The sequence below is a fragment of the Cricetulus griseus genome, chromosome 2 (genome assembly GCF_003668045.3).
Source record: "Cricetulus griseus strain 17A/GY chromosome 2, alternate assembly CriGri-PICRH-1.0, whole genome shotgun sequence".
NCBI classification, from domain to species: Eukaryota; Metazoa; Chordata; class Mammalia; order Rodentia; family Cricetidae; genus Cricetulus; species Cricetulus griseus.
In genome coordinates, this window is record NC_048595.1 from 24,337,354 (window position 1) to 24,360,781 (window position 23,428).

The 23,428-nt window shown below is 45.8% G+C and overlaps 1 protein-coding gene and 1 pseudogene across 1 annotated transcript in view; one reads left to right on the forward strand and one right to left on the reverse strand.

Moving 5' to 3' along the window:
• Positions 1 to 20,138, reverse strand: part of Phc2 (polyhomeotic homolog 2) — a 101,403-nt gene extending 81,265 nt beyond the window's left edge. The window contains exon 1 of the mRNA XM_027399350.2: positions 20,038 to 20,138. The gene's annotated coding sequence lies outside the window, so the exon portion shown is untranslated. The remainder of the gene's footprint in view (positions 1 to 20,037) is intronic.
• LOC100773990 lies at positions 2,823 to 4,969 on the forward strand (annotated as a pseudogene).
• Positions 20,139 to 23,428: the final 3,290 nt, after the last annotated feature.

Sequence of the window (23,428 nt, forward strand, 5' to 3'; positions counted from 1 at the left end):
TAAGGGTCCTTCAGGGCTTGCCACAAAACTCCAGTATCACTCATCCCTCTGCCAGAAGGTCTACTCCAGTCCCAGGCTGGAAGCAAAACTATCTTGTGGGAGATTAGAGGTGACCTTCCTGCCAACTGGAAAGGGATCTGGATATTATTAGCCATGTAGAGAGAAAAGAGGAAAAACAGATAGATAAACAAGATATTCTTGGCTTGAAAGAGAACTGAGAGACCTCGTGTTAAGGGAATTCAGAGACAAGCAAGAAGGAGCCAATCAACTGACCTGCAGTGTCTGTGGATGTCACAGATGGGATCCTGAAAATGGTAGACTAGGGAATGATTGAACCCCAGAGTGGCTTTGGGCCGACTCTGACACTGTGTCTTCCTGCTTGCTATGTCACACAGCAGGAGAGAGTGCCACTGAGAGGACACAGTGACTATGATGATCGTGTGATCATCACGTGACCATGATGAGCTTTATGTGATCATGTAGGCTCTGCCATGCAGTTCTGGGCTTGAAAGGTTCAGTGCTGGGACCTCTCCCAAAGCTGTCAGCAGTTTGAAGACATACAAATGACCTCATTATGCTTTTTATCTTTGGTTTGACCTAAAGAAGAACCAGTGAGTTTCAGGTAGTCCCATCAGATTAGGAGCCTCAAGTCTAGGAAAAAATACAGTAGCTTGAAAGGTACAAAGAGAATATTGGTTGGGTTGTTTGGCTGGAATGCAATAACTTGGGCAGATAGCTAGATTTTCTGTTTGCGTTTTTTTCCCCCCAGAAGCTCATAAGAGGAAATCTTGTATTCTTTTAGCTTTTAGTACAAAATAAAAGCACCGAGGAACTTTTTTTTTTTTTTAATCCCAAGGCAGCAATCGCAAATATGAAGGCTGTCTTTGAAAACTGTTAACTATAAAACACAGCACAATCACATCTAGGCAACAGTGCAGCAACCTCAAACTCAAAGGGCCAACATATGGTGTGTTGTGGTGTTGAATTAAAAAACAGTGCACTGCCCTCACTGTTATATCATTGTTTTGATCTGTTGTCTGCAAATCATAAGCTTCAATCATCATTCATCCAACTTTGCCTTACCAGGCCTCCTGTGGCCTCAGAATACATGAGTGTGAGCGTAACAGCCCAATGTTGCATTTGTGGTCTGTTGACAGCTGAATTACAGGACTACTGTGGGCTGTGCTGCAGTGGAAAGAACGTGGTGGGGCAGAACTTACATCTCAGCTCATTAAAGACCTAAGAATGGAATTTATGCTGAGATGGAGACTGAGAGTATGCATCTCACACATGTGTACACTCATCTTGTGTCACACACACCAAAGGCTAATAGTTGAGGCTGATTTATCACCTTATATAACTTGGTGCAAAGGCAGACTGTTATAATTAGTTTCATTTATTTTCAATGTGGACAGTAAGAACGTGGAGAAAAATATGAATCTTCATGTCAAATGCAGGTATATAGAAAACCTACATAGTCGAAAGAGTGTCAGCTTTGAATATGACCTTCTCACTCTGATTTTGTATTTTTATCTCAATGATCCTAAACACCGTATTCTTTGTTTAGTATTGGGATGACACGCCTAAAAAAGACACAGAAAACAACGAAGAAATTGACACTTTAAACGAAGCGCAAGGCAACATCAGTGTTGGTCACAGACAACCATGGACTCGTGAAGCACAGTCAGGTCTGCCTGAGCCTCGTCTGAACTCACTCTTTGAATCCTCGAAAATCTGCAACAATGGTTTAGTCTCTAATCACATGATAGAAGCTGTGTGAGAAACACACATCTCCTAAATCTTTTTTTGTTTGTTTGTTTTTTGGTTTTTCAAGATAGGGTTTCTCTGTATAGCCTTGGCTGATCTGGAACTAAACCAATAGCTCAGATCAGGCTGGCCTCAAACTCATAGAGATCCGCCTGCCTCTGCCTCTGCCTCCCAAGTGCTGGGATTAAAAGCCAGCATCAACACCATTCAGCAACAAATCTTCTAAATAGTATTTCATCTAATATATTCAATTTAGATTTATCTAAATATATACATTATGAAATATTTTTGAAAGTCTCTGGTGGAAGTTTCTGTGTAGGTACATGTGTGCGTGTGTGTGTGTGTGTGTGTGTGTGTGTGTGTGTGTGTGTGTGTGTGTGTGTTTTTCCTTGGTGCTGGGTATCAAACCCAGGGCCTTGTGAATGCCAGGTCTAAAGAATATAAGACCTCTTGGAAATGTTAGAGAATTTTACCAAGAGGGTGGAAGAGGAGGGACATGATTTATTCTTCCTCCACAATCAACTACAAAACTGGACAAAATGCAGAAACCCTGTTTTTCAGACATTAGCTGACAGACAACTTAGGCCCGTGATGTTTGAGCAAAAAGATAACAAAGTGAAACCTGGAGAGCTCCAACCTGCTTCCTGGGGCAGTTCCGGGGACAGTGTGAGGGGAACAAGAGTAGAAAGCTTACTAGGTGGAGAAGACTGAGGGGCCAGGGGTGAAAACCTGCAAGGAGAGATGAGTGGAGAGAGAAAGAGCAGAGGAGAAATACTCTGCATTCCCTTTGCACACAGACCTCTGTGGAGTGTCTGGCTTTTTTCTCATGGGCTTGCAGACACATCTGAGAACTACTCCAGACCACCTCAAAGGAATAGATGAACAGTACCATGTTCACACAGGACAGGGGTAGTTTACATTCAGGAATTTAGCTGTTTTTCAAACAGCAGTGGGGGCTGGGCAGTGGTGGCACATGCCTTTAGACCCAACACTCAGGAGGCAGAGGCAGGCGGATCTATGTGAGTTCGCGACTAGCCTGGTCTACAAGAGTTAGTTCCAGGACAGCCTCCAATGCCACAGAGAAACCCTGCCTCTAAAAATAAAAACAAAACAAAATCCAGCAGTGGGAGTATCAAATTCGCAATGACTAGTATCCAGTGAAAACGACAGGGCTGACAAACAAGCTGTATGGAGATTCCAGCAGGAGTGGAAGAATTGGCAGACGAGGCATTGACGCGGCATTAGTAACTTCACCCTGTGTACTCATGAGGGGAAGATGCGTGAGCATGAGGACAGGGCAAAGGGCAATGTAAGCGACCCCATATCCAGTTTCTGGTGACGAGAAAGACAACATTTGAGACCAAAGTAGACTGGACAAGAGTAACAACTGATTAGAATGACCCAGCATGAAAGAAAGACAGAACTAAAGAGAAACAAGCTGCCATCAATGGCCTCATCAAACAATCTAATGTTCTTGACAGCAGAGTTCCAGGAGAGAGACCTGGGTGGCAGGGAACAGAATCAGTAAAGTTTCCCAAATTCAACGAAAGCCACAAATTCACAGATCCAAGAAGCCCATCTAAGCAGAATACTTGGAAAGAAAATGACTCCAAGGAACAAATAGTCAAACTGCTGAGCTGATGACAAGAAAATCCTGAAAAACCCTAGGAAAAACAGAGACATTACATAGGAGCAAAGACAGAATCCAAGGGCTTTTCATATATGATGTATGAGGCAGTCAGTGGATTGGCATCTTTAAAGAAATCGAAGAAGAAAAACAAAAAACAAATTAACGCTCAGCCTCAAATTCTACACCTATGAAATAGCTCTCAAGATGAGGATAAAACTGAGCTTTTCAGACAGACAAATACTGAACAAATGAACTCTAGAATAACTGTACTATTGAAAATGTTAAAGGCTGGGCTCCGTGGGGTATGCCTTTAATCCCAGCACTCAGACCTCTGTGAGTTCAAGGCCACCCAAGGCTATATAGTGAGTTCCTGTCCCCCAAACAAACAAAAACACATGGAAGAGAAGTGAAATCCTGAGAACACAAATGGAATGACATTTGAAGTCAGTGAGAGAGCCATTAGGAAAGTCCCTAATACTTGGGACAAATGCACTTTAAAAATAATTCATGAGTTAAAGTATAAATCATGGGGGAAATTAGTAAATAGTTTGAATATAGTGTAATGAAAAAGAATCACATAGAAATCAGTGAGAAAGCCATTGTAGTACACTGAGCTCCATAGAGACAGCGCCGGGGCAAGCGTGGGCGACTCTGTGCCTTGAGGATGAAAATCAACTAAACATGGGCAAAGGAGATCCTAAGAAGCCAAGAGGCAAAATGTCCTCATATGCAGTCTTTGTGCAAACTTCCAGGGAGGAACACAAGAAGCAGCACCCGTATGCTTCTGTCAACGTCTCAGAGCTCTCAAAGAAGTGCTCAGAAAGGTGGAAGACCATGTCTGCTAAAGAAAAGGGGAAATTTGAAGACATGGCAAAGGCTGACAAGGCTCGTTATGAAAGAGAAATGAAAACCTATATCCCCTTCCCCAAAGGGGAGACCAAAAAGAAGTTCAAGCACCCCAATGCACCCAAGAGGCCTCCTTTGGTCTTCTTGTTCTGTTCCGAGTACCGCCCAAAAATCAAAGGAGAACACCCAGGCTTGTCCATTGGTGATGTTGCAAAGACCCTGGGAGAGCTGTGGGGCAGCACTGCTGCAGAGGACAGGCAGCCCTGTGAGAAAGGCGGCACGCTGAAGGAGCAGTGCAAAACGGGTATTGCTGCTTACAGAGCTAAAGGAAAACCCAATGCAGCGAAAAGGGGGGGGTGGTCAAGGCAGAAAAGAGCAAGACAAAGAAGAAGAGGAAGATGAGGATGAAGAAGAAGAAGATGATGAATAAGTTGGTTCTAGCCAGTTTTTTGTCTATAAAGCATTAACCCCCCTGCACACAACTCACTCCTAAAGAAAAAAATTGAAATGTAAGGCTGTGTAAGAGTTGTTTTTAAACTGTACAGTGTCTTTTTTTGTATAGTTAACACACTACTGAAAGTGTCTTTAGAGAGCCCTGTCCTCATGGTATTTTCAATAGCCACTAACCTTGCTTGGTACAGTCTGGGGGTTGTAAATTGGCATGGAAATTTAAAGCAGGTTCTTGTTGGTACACACCACATATTAGTTATATATAGGGATGGTAGTTTTTTTGTTTGGGTTTTTTTTTTTCATCTTCAGTTGTCTCTGATGCAGCTTATACAAAAATAATTTTTTGTTAACTGAATACCACTCTGTAATTGCAAATAAAATTGCAGCCATTTTGTTGACATTCTGAATGCTTCTAAGTAAATACACACATACACACACACACACACACACACACACACACACCCAGAAGGGTGTGGGGAGAGCAGTGGGTAATATATCACCATGAGGACCTGGGATTGATCTTAGAACCCACATATCCAAGTAAAAAGCTGATCACTGTGGCACGTGCTTGTAATCCTAGAATCAGAGACAGGCAGACCACTGGGGCTCATTGGCCAGACAGGTGACCCCCAGGCCTCAGTGAGACCCTGCTTCCAAAAACAAGACGAGTACCTCTTGAAGAATGACACCTGAGGTTGACCTCTGGCCTCTACATCTATGTGTGCAAGTGTGCACATACAAACACCACCCACCACACCACCCACCACTCACACATACCACAAACATAGCACACCACATTGCATACACACAACACCACATATACATGCATACAAACCCCACACTACCCATCACACACACACTGCAAACACACCACACACAACATCCCCCATCATCCACCACACACACTCACATACACACACACACACACACACACACACACACACTACACACACACACACACACATCACACCACAAACACCCACACTACCCATCACACACACACTGCAAACACACCACACACACCCTCCTCCCATCATCCACCACACACACTCACATACACACACACACACACACACACACACACACACACTACAACACACCACACACATCACACTCACTACAAACATAGCACACCAAACCACACCACACACACAGACTTCCCCACACACCACCCACCACACACTACTACAAACACACCACAGTACACCACATACAAACATCCCCCACACCACTCATCACACACATACTGCAAACACACCACATACACACCATAAACACATCACACATACACACACACACACCACAAACACACACATACATACACACACACAGAGTAAAGAAGACACACAGCCTATGCTTATCCAGAGCCTAGCATGTAGAAAACACTACATATATGTCTGGTAAAATGATACATGTGCTAGCTGATAGCTGTCTTCATATATTTGCCCTCAAAGCGAATGATAAAGTAAGTGACTGTCCTCATTGTGTTAGTTCCAGTTCCTGCCATAACAAATCACTACAAATTTAGTGGCTTGAAATAACAAAATGTAACTCCTCAAAGTTCTGGAGGCCAGAAGTACAATATCAGCTTCATTAGGCTAAAGTCAAAGCAGTCATCAAGGCTGTACCCCAGGGAGGATCTAGGAGGGACTGTTCCGAGTCTTCCAGCTTCCAGGAACTTCAGCTTCCATCATTCCCTAGGGCTCACAACCTTATCACTCCAATCTTTGTCTTTAAGCCCAGGCTGCCTCCTATCTGTGCCTCCCACTTACCAGGATGTGGGTGACTAGACAGTTCAAAACAATCTCCCTGGGTCAAGATCTTTATCTTAATCACATGATCAAAGAGCTTTCTCCTTTTGAGGCAACATTTGGAAGTTCCGGAGATTTGGACTCTAGATTTGAAGTGTCATTATCCCATCTACACTAAATAGGCTGGTTGTGTGGCAATTACAACATTCCACTTTTTTTTTTTTTGTAAAAGATATTTGGCTTTCTCTACAATAAACTTACTAGTACCCAGAAACCATATTCCAGTCATATTCGCCTGAAGGTTAGTCCCAAACCACAGCAGACTCTCCCCAAGTACTGAAGCAACTGAATCATGTTAACACAGATGCAAATCTGCACACCTATAATATTCACCACAAACTTGGTGGGGGATTGCTGGAAACACAGAGGGCCTTTTGTGAGTCACATAAAACAAATATATATATATATATTATGACAAGAATGTGTGCGTGTGGTATGCATTCACGCATGTGGAGGTCAGAGGACAATTTTATGGACTCAGTTTTCTTCTTCTACCATTACCTGGGTTTCAGGGATTGAATTCTGGTCCTCAGGCTTTTACAGCAAAGTTTTACTCACAGAGTCATCTCTCTGACCCGAAAACAGCTTTCTTTCTAAGACCACTAATCAGAGTCAAGAAAACTGGTGGCAGTTTGACTGACTTCCCTTGTAGAATTGAGAGAATGAAACAAGAACTTATGTAAATTACTATTGCAAATGTGCAATCAATTGCACTCTCAGTCATCAGTATAAAATAAAGCCCATTCCGCACACAGCCCCATCTTATAATAAAATAGAAATACCGTCTCATCTTCAGTGACTTTGTAGGAGCAGGGGATTTACTCCTTTGGGGACAGTGATGTCATAGGCAAGGCACCACAGAGAAAGTGGAGAGAGCAACTTGTCTCTAATTCTGAGATGCATGTCTTTGAGAAACAGGAAAGGAGGGGTTAAGACAGGACTTCTAAGTGAACAGGGATGACAAGCAGAGCCAAAGAGTCACATGTCAGTCTCAGGGGACTGGCAGTACTGGAGGCTCAGAAGAAGCAAGGGGAACAGTTTCAAGGGAGCCAAGAGACTCATTCTTGGACCAAATATACTGAATGACAACATGAAGCAAGGGTGGGGCAAGTATGGCAGTGCCGCCTTCTGGGCAAACAGGACCTCAGAGCTCCAGGCCATGGTGCTACTCTCCTGGGTATGGCCAGTGTCTTAATTAGGGTTCCTATTGCTGTGACCAAACACCAGGACCACAAAGCAAGTTGGGGAGGAAAGGGTTTATTTGGCTTTTACTTCTGTTATGGAATTTTAGTTTAAGATGCATTATATTCATTTATGCTGTGGAATATTTGCTTAATGATGCAAAGATTTGTTACATTCTTTTATTCATTTGTTTATCTCTTTAAAGTTGTGTTATTTTGTCTGCCTAAAACACCTGATTGGTCTAATAAAGAGCTGAACAGTCAATAGCTAGGCAGGAGAGAGAAATAGGCAGGGCTTCCAGCAAGAGAGAATAAATAAGAGGAGAAATCCAGGGAAGAGAGAGAGGAGTGAGAAAAGGAGGAGAGGAGTTTGCTAGGGGCCAGACACCCAGTCACACAGCCAGCCACAGAGTAAGAAGGGAAGAAACACACATAGAATAAAGAAAGGTAAAAAGCCCAGGGACAAAATGTGTTAGAGAAAAACAGGATAATTTAAGTTAGAAAGCTAGCTAGAAACAAATCAAGCTAAGACTGGACATTTATAAATAAGAATAAGTCTCTGAGTATTTATTTGAGAGCTGGGTGGCAGGCACCCAAAGAGTTAAACAACAACAAGAACAACAACAAACCAAAAACTACACAATTCAGCATTGCTGTTCATCACTGAAGGAAGTCAGGATAGGAACTCAAACATGGCAGGATCCTGGAGGCAGGAGCTGATGGAGGGTGCTGCTTACTGGCTTGCTCTCATAGCTTGCTCAACCCACCTTCTTATAGAACCCAGAACCAAAGCCCAGGGATGGTACCACTCACCATGGGTTGCGCCCTCTCCCACTGATCACTAACTGAGAAAATGCCTTACAGCTGGATCTCATGGAGGCATTTCCACAACTGAGGCTCCTTTCTCTCTGATGACTCTAGCTTGTGTCAAGTTCACACACAAACCCAGCCAGTACAGCTAGCCTCCAACCAGGGCCTGGAATGCCTGCTAAACTGGGAGTGAATGCAGCCATTCTCAGCCAATAGGTTAATTCTGATTTTCAACCCGATTGGATTAAGAATACGTAGCTGTATTCAAGCATGAAAATTCTCCAAAAGTTATTTTAAAAAGAACAAGAACAGTTTATGAAAATGGTTTGATTCTATGCATTTTCTACAAGAGAAAAATAATCATTGTCAGCAAGGCTATGAAAAATTAAACCCTTGCTGCAAAATTTAATAAAAAGCTAATTGCTTTTTTTTTCTTGGGGGTGGGAGCACATTGCCACAGACCAAGTTGTGACAATCAAGTTTACACTTGCATTATTCCTAAGTAATAGAGTTAGGGCATGGATGACACAATAAACAGAAGCTCTACTACTCAAACAAACACTTTGGAGTTGTTAATAGAACAGCAAAAGAAACATTGACAGGGGTGTCCATGATCTTGCCATCTACAAATACAGAAATGTATTGGGCCAAATTCATAGCCGCTTATATTCTTCCTGGGTATATGTGGCCCACAGGCTACAGGTTACACGCTGGAAACACAGAGGTTTAGTGAGGTAGAACATGTCCAAGAGAGGGGAAGACCCACCCTGAGCACGAGTGGCGGCACATCCCATGGGCCTGACCCCGGTGAAACCTCCCATTCCTATGATGCCGGGAACTTGCCTTTGAGAAAGTGATGTCATGTTTATACTTTAGCTTCTGTAAGAAACTTGTATTTTAAAAGTCTTTCCTTTTACCTGACTCTGCTTTTCTTTCCCTCTCGCTAACTGGAACGGAAGAACACCGGGTGCCCAAATGAGGATGAGAACCCTGGGAGTCCAGACTCAGCACTACAACATCAAGGGAGGCCTGGTGCCTCTGCAGCCTGTGCCTCCCTCTGCAGCCTGTGCCTCTGCAGCCTGTGCCTCCCTCTGCAGCCTGGCCTCCCTCTGCAGCCTGTGCCTCCCTCTGCAGCCTGTGCCTCTGCAGCCTGTGCTCCCTCTGCAGCCTGTACCTCTGCAGCCTGTGCCTCCCTCTGCAGCCTGTGCCTCCCTCTGCAGCCTGTGCCTCTGCAGCCTGTGCCTCCCTCTGCAGCCTGTACCTCTGCAGCCTATGCCTCTGCACCTTATCTCGGCCTCCCCATTCAAACAGATCTACATGTGAAGTCACAGCTAACAACACAAGGTAAGCTCTACAGCTCTCGCTGTGCAGCAAATGCCATAGACCACCTCATTTCATTAACTCTTTGAGGTACAGGCTGTGGGGGTTCCCATCACACAAGAAGACGGGGCACTGAGTGGGACTGGAAGAAGAATGAGGGCTATAGCGGAGTGGCAGGAGCAAGGCTGGAACATAAGTGTCCCTTCTACTGGTCTCCATCTCCTGCTCCATACAGGCCAGTGACAGCCACTCTCAGCCTGTGCCTCTGCAGCCTGTGCCTCCCTCTGCAGCCTGTGCCTCCCTCTGCAGCCTGTGCCTCTGCAGCCTGTGCCTCCCTCTGCAGCCTGTGCCTCCCTCTGCAGCCTGTACCTCTGCAGCCTGTGCCTCCCTCTGCAGCTTGTGCCTCTGCAGCCTGTGCCTCTGCAGCCTGTTCACAGGAACTTTTTACTTCCAGATTGTTCCCCAAATACATTAAAACACAACAGGGCTTAAAGATCACATCTTTCAAATGAAGCATAAGGGAAATGGGGGCTTTTGTGACCTCAGACACAATGGAGACAGATGTGTCCTCCCCTGGGCCCTTATTTGCAGTCAAGAAGACTCTGTCCCTAGACAGAACTCTACCTCAGGACTGGGCTTTATGGGGCAGTAAGGGGATTTTCCTCAGGCAAGAACCACAGATAAGAAACAGCAGAGATAGCCAGGCGGTCATGGCCCATTCCTTTAATCCCAGCACTCGGGAGGCGGAGGCAGGCAGATCTCTGTGAGTTTGAGACCAGCCTGGTCTACAACAGCTATTTCCAGGACAGCCTCCAAAGCCACAGAGAAACCCTGTCTCGAAAAACCAAAGGAAGAAAAAAAAGAAACAGCAGAGATAAATTAGTCACATATTTATCACTTCTTTTCTTTTACATTTCTTTCTTTCTCTATTTTGTGTGTGGGTGTGCACGCGTATGTATGTGCATTTGTATGTATGTAGACCCACACAGGCCATGGAACACATAGGAGTCAGAGAAAAGCTTGCAGGAGTCAATTCTCTCCTTCTACCTTGTGGATTTCAGACATCCATAACTGTCAGGCTTGGTGTCCAGTGCCTTTACCCACTGAGACGACTCCCTGCCCCATTTCCCCCACTTTTCTTTGAAGACAGACTCTCACTATATAGCCCAGACTGGCCTTGACTTCAGTATCCTCAGACTTTCAAGTGTTGGAGTCACAGGTGTGCACCATCATGCCTAGTGTTACACTGTTTCTACAAAAGCACCAAAACATTTGAAAATGCTCAGATCTCCTTATACCTAAAAAAGTAATTTAGGGTCAAATCTGCAGAACATCTATCTAGGTGTGAACTACAGTCTTCAAACTATTGCATGCTTATGCCACCGTCTCCTCTTCCGTGCAATGGGTCATTTGAAAAAGTGTCAAATAAATATTGTTAAATAAAACAATTCTATTTTGTAAATGGGTTCACAGGAACTTTTTACTTCCAGATTGTTCCCCAAAGGAACAGGTGCCCTATGACAGTCATCATTTGTCCTGGAGAACTGCCCTGCCCTGGAGAGCTTCCTCAAGCCCATGGAAAAGCCTCACACCTCACTGATGTGTACTTGTGGTTCATGCCTGTCTTTTCCCCATGAGAACACACAGCTTTGTATGTCTTTTGTACATTCTTGTGACGCTCACACTTCTTTCAGGGAAATCCCCTGGCAACTAGATTTATACACTTGCTTCCTTTCTACCCCTTGGCTCACTGATTGGTATAAAAAATGAATGTTTGGTGACTTGATGGAACTCACAAAATTGCAGACCTCAGTTTCTGCCCCAAAAATGATCTGCCAACCTTTTCTTTTTGAAGCAGAGTTGAGGTTTATTAAAGACATTTTGCTATGGGTGTTAAATATGAGTGAGAGAGAGAGAGAGAGAGAGAGAGAGAGAGAGAGAGAGAGAGAGACTCTAAAAGACATTAAGACATACCCAGGAGCATAGATGTGGGCATTTCTAAGAAATCACTGTCTTTTTAAGATTTTTTAATCTGTATATGTGTGCATGCATGTCTACATGTGTGCATGTCTACATGTGTGCTGGTGGCCACAGCAGCCAGAAGAAACACTGTGGGTACCGGAGGAACAAGCACTCTTACCCACTGGGCCATCTCCAGCTCCCATGATCTATTGTCTTTACAATAGTTACAGATAGTGCTTCCTTTAGGTTTAAAGCTATCATGGCAACTGGTTGCCAAGGAACTTGAAGAGGATCCTAGGGTAGTTCCTGAGAGGGCACCTGCCAGGACTAATAGTCAGATCACTGAGAGGCAAGACACATGGTGTTGTCACTGTAAACACAGTCTTGTTTTTGAGTCCCAGAAAATGTGTGAGAGGGAGTGAGGCCCTATGTCAGGGCATAGATAGTCAGGCCTTTAAGCCCGATTCATTGCCATCTCTATGTGAAAATAACACATTCCTAGCAGCAGAGGTTAACTGTGCTGGGATTCTCCTTAGCAAGTGAGAGGCTTTAAGGGGACTTGGGTGAGGGCTTTTCTTTGCTATAATTTCTGTCTTTGCATCCTGCCTCCATCAGACACCTACAGTAGAGCTTCCCTGCACTGCTATAACCTGCCTATCTGATATTTCCAATGTATTTTCCTGCTCACTTTCTTTAGACATTTGAATGCAATTCTGGATATGAACACATAAGTTCTGGATATTTTTTGGTTGCAGGTAGAGAAAGGATATTCTCCTATGGGCATAGGAGTATTGGGCTATGATGATCAAGAGACAAATAGGTACTTTGGTTTTGAGTAAGAAGGAGAAGAATCAAGTCTAGGTCCCATAGAATAAGGAAGCAAAACAGAGGTTCTGGATGACAGAGATTCAGGCCCTGGGTGGCAGGAATGGGGCATGTGTTATCAAGAGTGGAGTTTCATTGCCAAGGTTTTATCAACCAGCTTGGCGTTGGAAATACAGCAGTAAGCTGGAAACAGACCCTGCCATCAACAATGAACCCATGTTGACTTCGGCATACGTGGTTGTTTATGAGGGCCAGAGCTGGCTCCCGAGTAGGGACGGCACAGGGACCTATAGACTGTAACAAGGCTAAGCAGCCCTCACCAGAGCACTCTTTGCATATGTAGCAGTTTCTTTACACCTTCTTCTTGGGGACGAAGAAAAGTATTTATCACAGGGCACAAGTCTGGATCCTTTGCTGTTTTCTAGAGGATAGTGAAACTATATAGTTCATTTAACAGCCATTTATTAAGCATCTATTATGTTCAAGGAATAGAGGTAGAAACAGAGTTGTGGGGGTGGAAAAATACAGTCCCCAGAAACTACAACAGTGTGGTGAGTACTACGATGAGGTGGCAGAGTAGAGAGGACTATGGATGGGAAAGGAAGGCACTAACACAGAAAAGCGAGCTAGAAAAGGCCCCTGAGAAACTACCCTGGGGGCCCATCTTAACAGATAAAGAGAAGCTGGCAGCTGTAAGCAGATACACCTAGGAGGGCTTCTCCCCATCAACAGGTTCTAACAACCTACTGTAGCAAGACCCTTACTTGCCCAGAAGGGCCTTCAGGAGGAGCTGAGCCTGGTCTGGCTTCCTCCACAAGGCTCGTAGGACCTGACCAATGGGTTGGTTAGTCTCAAGCTGTATCAGGATTTGGTCAGTATTTGGTTAAATTATTACACAGAGGAGTGGGAGGAACAAGATGTTGAGTGGAAATTGGTTTCGACAACAATAACCATGAACACAAAACTTAACTTGTCAGTACCAAGTGACTATGAATGGATGAATGCAAAAAGGAGAAAGAGCATGAAGAACGAACTTCTCCCATCCTTCACCATCCCTGTGTGTAGGTGAGCGGAGCCCACGTGAAACAAAGGCAAGAGTGTGACATGAGCCATGCAGACGGCTGTGGGAACTGGCCCGTAGTTCAACCTTACAGGAAGTCCATGGATTGAGGGGAAACGAGGAGGATTGCCTGGTTAAGAGGCTCCAGATTGGGGCTGAAAAATCACAGTATACCTGTTCAACTCATTTCTCTCTCAGTAGACTGAAAAATTCTCCTTGACCTCCCATGAACAAAGGGCCTACAACTGATCACAAAAACATTAGAAGTCAATGCATGCTTCACTTTAATTGGGCACAAAGGGTATCCTCAGGACTGCAACTCCATCCAATAAGCCCCCCTCAATATGATGGGTGGCTTTCCTAACTCTCTGTTCTTTCATACTGGCTGGTATCAACTTAAAGTTCAAAATAATTCCTTGTCCTCTGCACCACCAGGTTAGACCCAAAGAATCTTCAAAACGTGAGGATCAAATGAAATATGATTGAGTGCCACAGCACTGTAAGGGCTCAGAGAGGAGAGAGAGAGAGAGAGAGAGAGAGAGAGAGAGAGAGAGAGAGACAGAGAGAGACAGAGAGAGAGAGACAGAGAGACAGAGAGAGACAGAGAGACAGAGAGACAGAGACAGAGAGAGAGACAGAGAGAGAGACAGAGAGAGAGAGACAGAGAGAGCTGTTCCTGCTTCAGGAGGCATTCTGCTGATGCCTTCGGCCAGCACTGGTTACATAGACTATGAAGCCTATCACAAGATGAACCCTCGGGGCCTCTTGTTAAGAATTATAAAGATTTCAAGGGTTGGAGAGATGGCTTAGTAGGCAAGCCTGCTTGCTGTGAAATCCCTGCATCCCATATAAAGATGGATATGTTAGTACATGACTGTACTCCCAGTGCTCCTAACCATGGGCCATGGGGACAGGAGGATCCCCAGAAGCTCATGTGCCAGCTATTCAAACACAGACAAGATATAAAACAAAAACTAACACCAGAGTTTGTCCTTTGACTTCCACACTTAAGCCCTGGTGTGAGCATCGGAGGTCCCAACAATCAAGATCACAAGACAGCAGCCGCAAAGCCTTAAGCCACATATAGGGCCCTCTGAGCTCAAGATGTAGGCTGCATCCTCATAGAATCAGTCCTGCGTTAAAAGTAGAACAGCATGGTCATGTGTAAGAGCCTGAGTCACAGCTGGCTATCCCTGAGTCACACACCCTATCTCTGACACTCATTTGCTAAGCAACATGAAGGCAATTTCTACCAGTATTGTGAAGAATTTAATGGGGTAGAGCGTGTGTGTGAACACACACACACACACACACACACACACACACACACACACACACACACACACACACAAACACACAGGGACACACTGAGAAACTGCTATTAAAAGGTATAAAAGAAACAGAATACTTTAGGACACATTGATGAAGCAGACAGGGAAGGCTAAGTGTTTTGTTAGACTCCAATCACTCTCCTTTCTTTTCTTCAGCGGCAAACACACGCGTAAGGATAATCTAGACACTGTTGTCACTTCTAATCTGCACCTTGAGCTATGCACCTCTTTCCATCCCCATCCTTAACTTTCCAATGCCCCATCCCCCAACTAAACTGATGTTATTTAAAAAGTTATAAATGGCCTTCTGATTATTAGATAAAATGTACATTCCTCACAAGCTCTGTGCAGTTTCACATTGTGGGCTAATTTCTCCATCTTAACCCTTTTCTTCTCTTGACTTGTGATAGTATTTACCTGTGGCCAACAATATGTCTATCTGGCATGTGTCCATCAGAGACACCACACAAGATTGTGTGTAGAATGCCTATGTCACATAAGTTAAGTCTAACAGTGCTTTTTGCCTCTCAGATACTTGTTCTCCGCCATGTGGACTCCTCCCCTCTCCCCGGCTCCCGGAAGGAGGCAATCTCTGGGCTTCATCTTCAGGTATCTACACAGGTATTTTTATGTGGTTACCTTGGGTGAACTCAGCTAATATCATGGCTTCCATTGTTACATCATCCATGTTAGACTCTCGACGGACCTTTCTCTTTGGAACACCAGTCACTTGCTGCTCCCAAGCACAGGGCTTGTCCCCTGAGAAGTTCTAGTCTTGTTTCCAGACACTTCAGCACTTAGACCATTTCTTCTCCCCAAACCAGTTTTCCTGTGGTCTTTCTCATCTTGGATAACTCTCCACCCAGGGTCAAGACTACACTGATGTCATTTCATCTTTGTCTTTCATATCCAACCAGCCTTGTTCACTACTGACTGGACTCACCTCCCATTTCCAGCATGTCACCCCAATTCCTTACCTTGTCCCAGCTTCACTGGTTAAGTCCATTTTCTCCCAACCAATCTCCATCCTCCACCCTACCGCTGAGAATCTTCTCAAATGTTGCGTTCACGTTCACGATGCCACACCTACCTAACCCTGAATCTTCGGCTTCCCAACTGTAGGATACAATCTTAACTCTTCAGACTGCTGCTCCATGCTCCGACCAGTTTGTCTAATCCTACAATCTGTCTACTTGAGCTTGCTGGACTGGTTAGCCCTGTCAGCTGACCCCTGGAACTCTCAAAATATTCTGGCTTCATATTTTATGAGCAATGTGTTTTCTGTCTGGGAATTCCTCCCATCTTCCTTACAGAGGAATCCATCATGGCTCTGGGTTCGTTTTGCTGCTCTTGTTTAATGCTATTATTATTCTTTGTGTGTGTTGAGGGGGGGAAGGCACCTGCTGAGGCTTGCTTGTGGACATCAGAGGACAACTATAGGGAGTTGGCGCTCATCTTCTGCCTCAGTGAGGCAGGGGCTTTTATTTCCTATGCAGTGCCAGGTGGCCCCACTTCCTGGGAGAGGAAACGAGAGGATTACAAACACAATGTTTTGAATCCAGCTTTTTTTTTTTTTTTTTTTTTTTTTTTTTTTGAGTCTGGGTCTCACTGTGTAGCTCTGACTGTCTTGGAATTCATAGAGATCTGCCTGTCTCTGTCTCCCAGTGCTGGCATTAAAGGTACGCCACTATGCCTGGCTTGCATTCAGTTTTTATGTGTGCTCCAGGGATCAGTATGTCACGCTTGCAAGACAAGAGCTTTGACCCACAAAGCCATCTCTCTGGACTTGCATCATCCCTTGATTTGCATTTTGAGACAGGGGTTCCTGTAGTTCAAGCTGGCCTCAAAGTCACTATGTAGCTGAGGATGACCTTGAACTCCTGATCCTCCTACATTTACCTCCCATGTACTGGGATTACAGGCACATGCCAGCACTCTCGGCTCTCCCAGAGCTCTGAACAATCCTTCCTTACAGTGCCAGGTGATTTTCCTTTTTTTGTTTGTTTGTTTGTTTTTGTTTTGCTTGTTTGGAGCCTGTCCTGGAACTAGCTCTTGTAGACCAGGCTGGTCTTGAACTCACAGAGATCCTCCTGCCTCTGCCTCCTGAGTGTTGGGATCAAAGGTGTTCACCACCACCGCCCGGAGATTTTCATTTCTTAATCAATATAATACTTTACACCTCAAAGTGGTGATGAACTGCTGCCTTACATTTTGGATCCACTGACTTCATACACACACACACACACACACACACACACACACACACACACACACACACACGTGCTCTCGCCACCTCCCTCATTTCCTGTCTTCCCCCAAAGCACAAACCCTGCACAGTGTTTGCACACAAGTAGGTGCTCATTCACTATGCTGACTGAGAAGGTAGCTTGAAGGCTATTTCATGGTCAAGCACTGACAGAATTGCCCACTTGGCCAGAACACATCTGGGACCACCAGAGTCACCCCCTTTTCTTGGCTTAACCTTTGACATACTTCAAAGACTTACTATGATTCATTCTCAAGATGCAGAGATGGTTCAGTGGGTATAGTACTTGCCATGCAATGTGAGGACCCGAGTGTCAGTAATCCCAGTGCTCTTGCCAGAAGGGCTGGGAAATAGGAGGCAGGAGAACCCCAAGAAGTTCACAGCTAGCCTGGCCCACATGGTGCAACAGCAGCAAAAGACCCTGTCTTGAAAAGGTGAAGGTGAGGATTGACAGTTGACGTTGTTCTCTGATCTCCATATATGCTGTGGCATGTGCATGTGTGCACACACACATACACCACTTACATTTGAACACATACATCACATACACACACACATTGTACATGCATACCCCCCTCCATACACACTCATACAAAAGTGATTTGGGGCTTTGTAAAGCTAACAGTACATTATCTGATTCAAATATGTACTGAGCTCTGCACATGAGATCCATCTTATATTCTGGGCCCATTCTTGCTCTGTTTCCAAATGGCCAGGAAGTAAGAACAGGCTGGCTAGCTGACTAGCTAGGCTCTAAGGTGAAGGGCGGGATGTCTCTCCTCTAATAGTTAAGATCTCAGCTTAAGAAACTACAGACGTGAATCATAGGTGAAAATGAGGTGAAGGGGGAAAAGGACAGTAGTAAGGAAGGAGAAAGAACAGAAAGGAAGTGACACAGGAAATACCTCATGCAGCAGATGAGCTGGTCCTGTGCTGTACAGCTGTTTCAAGCTGTCAGACAAGACTGCTGTTGTACAGGTTCCGGACTGTTCACACCATTTACCATAACTCACTGTGCTGTTCAGACTGACCTAGAACTCTATGTAGAGCACTCTGGCTTGGAACTTGAGATCCTCCTGCCTCGGTTGCTCAAGTGCTAGGATTACAGGCAAGTGCAATCATCCTGGCTGCAATCTTTCTTAATCCACTCTCCAGTTTCTCATCTTACTTTCCTTGGAAGTCATGGCTGACAAACACCAAGAGTGAGGCTCAAAAAAGCTGATGAGGGGGGATATACGGGAAAATATCACTGGAAAATTGTGGTAGGAATGAGACATATAAGCCAGCTTTTAAAAAGTTACATGATAAAGAAAAGGAGACATGATCACAGTATAAAGCCATTTCCCAAATAGAAAGAACGGGCGGGTATTCCTGTGAGATACAATTTTCCTTAGTGGCAGCATTCACTGAGCCTTCTGTTTTGGTGACCTTTCTAATCTTTGTGACAAACTCCTATTCACCCTTCAACACCTTGCTCAAGTATGTTCTCTGGGAACAGATTCTTCGTCCTTGTGTTCTTGCTTCCCCATCTGTTGTTCTGCTATCACTTCCGCTAACAATTTTGTCTCTCCCATCACCTCTCTGAGGACAAGGGCTAATTATCCTAGTCAGTGTTGCATCCTCTAGACACAACAGAGTGCCTGGCATATACCAAGTGTTTGTCATTGTGTTGAAAATACGCTAAGAGCAGCCTGCAAGTACCATTTTGCACTTCCATTTGCAAAACTCGGTTTGGTTGCTGCGGCTCCTCACGTGGAAGCACATATCCCCTTGTTGTGAACAAACGATTCCAGACTCATAAAGTAAGCTCCATCCACCATGGCACATTAGTCTGTTCTTCATACCCTGGAGACGGGAGCATTTCCCCTCCACACTAAACCTCTTGGGGCTGGCTAGATATTAGCAGCACATCTCCGCGCTAGCTTTCTATTGTGGCGAAGGCTAAATTACACCAGGAGTCTAAAGAGGCCACCGGTGTTAGTGAATTGGGGGAGGGGGTAATTAGAAGACAAACATTTCTGAAGCAGACCTAGGAGCAGAGATGGAGGAGGAAGTTGATTTAAACCTAGCATTATAAGAAACTCGCTAGAAACTCAAGTCAAACAGGAGCTTCCTCTGGACATGACAACAGATCCTGGTGTCCAGCAGGAATCTTTCCCTGCGGGTGTCAGGTCAGAAAACGGGGGGGGGGGAACAGTGCCTGCCTTGGACACCCCTCCTTCTCGTACCTTGGGACCCGCTTTTGCTTAAGGAGAGAGCCCTTGTTTTCTCCTTCCACTAACAACAACCACCACAGTTAGTCCCCACGCACTGTCTGGATCTAGCCTTCGACCCCCAGCAGCCCCCACCAGGCTTAACTCGGGATCAAAAGTGCCGGTTGCTGGGCTGTCAGGCCGCTGCAGAGCAGGCGGCGCAGTGGGCAGGCCGGACACCGGTGTCCCCGCAGTCCCCGCGAGGACACGGGCCGCAGGGGGCGGGCCTCTCCACGCAAGGAGGCCACGCGCCCCGGAGATAGCGCGACCTCAGGGACTTGAGCGGCTCTCAGTCTCCCGCGAGCCCCCGGCCCGCGAGATCGCCGCGGTCCTCATAGTGGCCGGGTCCGGATCCGCCGTGAGCCGGTGTCCACCGCGCTGCCCAGCCTCACGCGGCCCGGCCCGCTCGCCGCACAGTGACAGCTGGGTGCCCAAAGGGTTAAGCCCGCCGCGCCGCGCCGGGTGTCCCCCGCGCGCCGCCCCGCTGCCGCCAGCCGGCCCCAGCGCGCAAGCGCCCGCCCGTTACCTGCGGTGGCCTCCGCGCTCCTCCTCCACCTGGCCGCGCTCTCCCGGGGCCGCCCCTCAGCCCGCCCCCTCTGCTCTCCGCCGCGCACCCTGCTGGCTGCCCCGCCGCGGCCCGCGGAGGAGGGGCCTGGGGGCGATTACCATGTATTAGCATACCGGGACGGGTCACGTGGCTTATCCAGCCAATGGTCACTCTGGAAAGGCGGAGATTGAACTGAACACGCCTTGGTGCTGCTCCGGGCCTGAACCGGTGGCCATGGCAACCGAGGGGAGGGCGAAGGAGGGGGGAGGCGCTGGAGCCTTGTGGTCCCCTGGGAGCATCTCAGCTACCTGAGCTCCACACCGCGACCACTGCGTACTTTTCCTACTCTGCGTGTGGAGAGCATTTCAAATTGGCCTGCCAGGGAAATTCAGATTCCGGAAACGCTCTGCGCACTTAAACCATGTGCCTAATACTTTTCTGCAAATAACTCTCGGGGTAACCTCAGGAAGTACATATTATATAAACTTAACTTGATAGTGGGGCAAGTTTATGCTCAGAGAGGCTCGGCCACTTACCCAAAGTAATACAACTACACTACATGGAAAAAGTGGAGACATGAGAACTTCAGGGCCAGCGCTCGCCTGCTTTCTTCTTTCACAGTTCCAGTCAAGAAAAAGACTGTATGCAAGCAGTCGAGAGAGTCTTCATCCATCGCATCTAGAGCGCCTTTGCACTGCCTTACAATGACCTTCTGAGTCAGAAGCCTTATACTCATATTACATATGACAGAAACGAAGCTTGGAGATGATGGGACCTGCCCTGGGCCTAAGAACTATTATGAGCCAAGAGTTAATTACTCGTATCTGTGAATGCTCAAGCTATAGGAAATTTTACACCCTACTAAATCGCGGTATTGCTATGCCACTTTACAAATCCAGACATGAACCTTTGCCCACATTTATACCTCCAGTACCTTGAATAATAGATTCCAATCCTGGCTTATCTGGTTCCAAAGCTATATTCTAATGGTGTCTCTCTTTGTACCAGGCTCATTTAATTTGGCATAAGAGCACCATCCCTCACAGAACTTCTACTCAAGATTGGAATATATTCTGTGACAAGTGGCATGTGTTAAGGTCACAGAAGATAAATATCAGAATCACCAAGTTGGTATGGGACTCTAGAATCCTGTCTCTGCCTTCACCTCTGTGGATGTGGTATTTCACCTAAAAGCACAAACATTTCATATGGACTTGTTTAGGCCAGTGGCTCACTGATTTTAATATAACTTGTATGAATTACTGGATCAGGCCCTATGGTTTAAATGAGCTGTCTAAGCCCTTTGAGGGATTATTCAAGATCATTTCAAATATATGAACATTTCATCTCACCAGATTGACTTAAAATTCAATTTCAGATGGGCAGTGGTGGCCCATGCCTCTAATCCCAGCCCTCTGGTGGCAGAGGCAGGTGGATCTCTGTGAAACAAGGCCAGCCTGGTCTACAAAGTGAGTTCCAGGACAGCCAGGACTGTTAAACAGAGAAACCCTATCTGGAAAACGAAATTCAATTTCCTTGTAAACTGACTATTTGGTTCTTATAGGCACAAACATAGAGGTAAACCTATTTGGGTTAACAACCTGCTTGGCCATTTATCAGCTGTGTGATCTGTAGCAAGCTATATAACCTGTTTGTGACTCAGTTTCCTCACTAATAAGACAGGATAGGAATATTGAAAGCATTAAAGAATTAATGTATAGCAAGGTGGTGGTGGCACACGCACGCCTTTAATCCCAACACTAGGGAGACAGAAGCAGGTGGATCTTTGTGAGTTCTAGGCCAGCTTGATCTACAGAGCGAGTTCCAGGGCAGCCAGGGCTACACAGAGAAACCCTGTCTCAAAAAAAAAAATTAATGTAAGAAAAGCCATGTATGACAGGCCTGGTCTAGTGGGTAAGACTTTGCTAGCTATGATAATTTCTATATCTGGTGCAGTGTCTACCACGGAACTGACAACCCATGTATTCAGATCTCTCCTCCCTGGCACTGGGACACTGAAGTGGCTGCCCATATCCCCTGTGGCACATTAAACAGCCTGTTGTGCTGGTGGAGGCTTGTTATCTCTCTGAATGACATTCTCTCTTCTTGGGACCATAAATAATTCCGGACTCAAAGGACCCGGTTTCTCTTGCACATCTCCTAGCACCAAATTACCGGAGTGGCTCCTTGTCGAAGAGGAGCTTGGCAAGCTGAGCAGCCATAAGTCAGGCCCCTTGAAGCAGTTTTATGAGCGCCTTAATGAGGGAGATGAGCTGTCCTCAGGAACCAGTGCCGTCTTTCCTGGCCACAGGAAATGAGCTCTTTGTGCTCAAAGGGTCTCAAAGCCCAGGCACAAGGAGTATTCAGGAAGTGGGCTAGGGACTAGATGTTGTTGACTCAGACAGCCCCAGGGCTAAACAGCCTCCATCCTGCTATTCTCCCTAGAAGGTCAAATTACTCATGCTCTTATGGCAGCAATAGCACCAAAGGGTGGCAGTGGTTGTAGGTGTTAACCCTCCTCTGTCTCCTACTGCATGCACAAGCTGTCACCACTAACACCTAGCCCCTCCTCCCCCCAAGATACCACAGTATAGAACAGCGGCTAATGGCAGTGTCCCTGGAATGCATGGACTGGGTATGAATCCTGCTCCCTCCACACAAGTGTCAGTGGGGCGGTTCCTTAACTCCCTTGCATCTCAACTTCCTTATCTGTAAAATGGGACAAAAAGCTGTCACTGTCACAGGTTCATGTTGGGATTAAATGAGTTACAAAGAAAGTATGCAGGACACCCTCTGGTAAGCATTGCTGATGCATTAGATAATTGAGCAAAGAAAAAAAAAGCCCTAAAGTCCAGTAAATGTACATTCTGTATGTGTGTCTGTAGCCTTGAACAGAGCGCTTTAGGCCCAGTCACCTCTAAACTGAGTATAGAGGTTGTCCAAGAAAGGAAGACCCTAGGCTAGAGACATTCTATTTGCACTCTGGATCCATCACACTCCTTGCTCTGTGTGTGAACTCCAGTTATTTTACATATCTGAGCCTCAGTGCCCCCCCCTTTTTTGTGAGGTGAGGTTAACCCCCTCTTGGAGGTGTTCTGAGCATTCAGTCAGTTGGGGGTCTGCAGGAGACGGTGGAAGCCTGAATAGGACAGAGGTTCTGCTCAATCTAAGTCATCCTCCATTTTTACTTAGCTCTCCAGTCATGAAAATAACTAAAGATTATGGAGGACTTACCTTGGCCTTCTGTTATATACATCACTTTTCTTAATCCTCACACTAGACCAAGAGCCCAGGGAGAGGCAGTAGCTTGTCCAAGATCTCCCTGGGAGTCTATTGCAGAGCTAGAGCCCTGCTGAGACCAGAAGATTCC